The following is a 3,283-nucleotide window of genomic DNA, read 5'->3' on the forward strand; positions in this document are numbered from 1 at the left end:
AAGATGCTCAACTTGGCAAGGATCAGAACTCTCTGACTACGAGAGCCATTAAACATGGCCTCAAAGACATTGTCCAATCACGGATGCACGTCTACGAAGAAGAATCAAACGGGAGACAGCGAAGGATGAGACTCTGAAGTACTACAGCGATGTGATCCTACATGGCCTGGCCTGAAAAATACTCTATGACTGCTTTAGGGCTAGGTTCAGACCCTTACTACCAATCTGCGTGACGAACTCGTAGTGCAGGCCTGGATTGTATTTCGAGCGCTAACGCATAGTGATACCGAAGGTCACTGCGCTTCCGACATAACCTCAAAATTCACTCGGTCTCACGGTTGGCCATCGAAGTTGTCTCCGAAGGGCCCGTGAAAACTGTATTATTGGGCCCCAACATGAATGCCTGAGATTCGCGACGTACATCAGTCGGCCCCTGTGTGAGAGCTGTCGGACCTACGAAAAAAAAAAAACACATCAGCAGACCAGAAGGACTCATTTCCTCATGACATATCCCCGAACCAACCGTTTGTCACAAGGTTGGTGGTGTAGATCTGTTCGCCAATTACATGGAGGGCGGCCCGGGCGGTCCCCGCCGGGCTCGGCGCCGCGCGAAAAAAATCTAACTCATGACCGTGGCACGATTTCTCAACTTCTGGTAAGTTGACTATTCTCCCAGCATTACGAAGGTCGTCGACGGCTCTGATAAGAATAGTTGCGTGCTCAGTTATGTACGCGCACGGTGTACCCGAACACAGGTAATCGCGACAACGGCCCACAATTCATCGCGGAGGAATTCGCAGATTCGCGGAGAAGAATGGGGGATTTTGATTATGTGGTGACAATCTCCAGGGAATACCGACCCAAAGCACAATCATGCGGAAGGCGCAACAGGCTGTTGAAGACAGCTAAAGACTTATGCACCTAGCCCAAGCTTTTCAAAGACTGCCATCCTTACTTGAATTTCGCAATAACCCCGTCGCACGTGTATGGACAGTCCAGTCCAGCTCAACCGTTAATGACCGTCGCACTCAAACGGCTACTGCAATGAGGCCAACTCTACTAAAACACAGAATTCCGAAATCTGTGTCTCGTCAATTAGAGGCTCATTAAAGGCGGAACAGCGCGTCTCTATTACAATCGTGTGCTGCGCAAGGGAAACCTAGAACCGCTCACGGTGGGTGACACTGTTCGTATTGCCACCTTCGCACACAGCGACGAAAGGAGTTGCAAACAAGGTACAGCTACAACAAAGAGGCTGTCACACGATCGCTACAACGTCGAAACGGAATCCGCGAAGGATCCTGCGGCCGTAACCACTGTCATTTACCTAAAAAACACGGCAGAGGGCAAGCCAGCTACGGGTATGTGCAGGAGTATCGAGGACATTCTGCGTGACACACTCGGCATACAATTCGAGTTCTCAATGACTGTAGCATGCATCACTGCGACGCTGACAGGGCAATAATCAGGCAGTCCTTACCAAGACCACCACCTGCAGTTGAAGACATCCGACACGCAGCTCCAGTGGTTGTTGTCGAGATGTGCAGGAAGGTTACAAACCGCGTCAACTTAATCTGCTTGCAGACAGTACCAAGTGCTAGATGCACCAATCATTATGCCCAAAGTAGCAACATGACAAGTTCAATTCGAGTTTTCATTTTATCTAAAAAGTTGTGTTAGGATTGCACGTCAAGACAGTTTGTAAGCATTGCAAGACTGATTTAATTTAATGTACTCAAGATTAAAACGGTATTATTTCACTTCTTAAAAATCGAAGCAAGATTTTCTTCGGTCGAGACTCTGTGAATGTTTGTTTGTGAGTAAACGGTCAACGGTAATTAAGTTTTTTGAAGTTTAATTCTTTTATAAAGGGAGAAAGAACGTAACAATATGATAGCGCTCATTGCGTTAGCGATTGCGGATGACTCTGAGCTAAGGTTTTAGAGGATCCGATATATATGGAACAATAGAAATGTCTCTTCGCCATTTGCATAATTAAATGCCAGTTTACAGTTTAGTTTTCATTCTCACTCTTTCATCTGCTATTTGACTCTGCGCCATAGTTACACTCCTCATCAAACTAAAGATATTTGAACAGTGATAGTCGGTGTATAGGCATCATTGGTCAGGAAAAGCCATCACGGCTGCCGAAAATTGTCGAGATCACACGGTCAAAGGTCTCAATGGGGCACAGGGCAGATTTTATTACATTTTCTGAGACATGGTCTGACGGAGCGATGTGGAAAAACACTTTTTTTCTTTCAGCGGCTGACCTACCATTTTTATGGCTTTATTAAAAGGACCATAAACAATGTACTTCCGCCTGACATGCCGAGAGTGCCCAGTAAGTGTCGGAATAAACTTTTGACCCTCAAGAGGAGGCGTTAAACATAGCATTTGTTGACTGCTTAACAAAGGACTTGAACTGCTTTTGCCTATTGCTGGATGTAGAGCGCTACTAGTTTTGCACCAGTTCAATGCAAAGGCAAATGTTTTATTAAACGAAGGTTATGCTTTCCTTAAATCATATTTATTTTTCTAAAGCAGTCCTGTATTAGCCACCCTGAGTAGCACCCTGTATTAGCACACTGTAATGCAACCCCCTTTGAATGCTCGCGTGGGTAGGCAAAAACATTGGGGGCAGCCCATTACGCATGCATTGGGCGGTGAACTAGCACTGTTCTCAATAATAATTTTGCCTGGCAACCTGCAATGCAGATGTGTTAACTCACAGCCTGAATGCGAAATTCTCACCTGCCTGAATATACTTGGATTTCAGCAAACTCAATGGAGTGGAGGTTATCACGCACGAAGGGTGATGCCATCTTTGATTATTGATTGCACACTTGCACGAAACACCATCTCGCCGGGCAACTGCTTTTGCTATGAGAGCCCCCTCCATCCGCCCTCCCCACTCTACCCCCACCAGCCACCACCTACGCTCGCGCTCGATGCATGTTCCATGATAACATGTTAATATAGCGAAGTCATTAAAGTTACACAGCTGTATCTTTTTACTGTACTACCGGTATAGCATAAAGCCCTAGCTATTATGATGTTAGATCTGTATTAGTAGTATCTAGATATATGCCTCTGAGCGCGAACGCCTGTCATTGGGAGGGTGCTCTTCATTTCGCTTTTGCCAGTGACGTTTAGCATCAGAAACACCTGCCCGGTCCAGCGTGAGCGCTGTCGCTCTGCGGCACTTGTATTATCAAGACGTTGAATTAACGCTCTCTCTCTTGCCCTCTCTCTGCTTTCTCTCTCTTCTCTTTCTCTCTCT

Source organism: Priapulus caudatus, unplaced genomic scaffold (genome assembly GCF_000485595.1).
Source record: "Priapulus caudatus unplaced genomic scaffold, Priapulus_caudatus-5.0.1 Scaffold1076, whole genome shotgun sequence".
Lineage (NCBI taxonomy): Eukaryota > Metazoa > Priapulida > Priapulimorpha > Priapulimorphida > Priapulidae > Priapulus > Priapulus caudatus.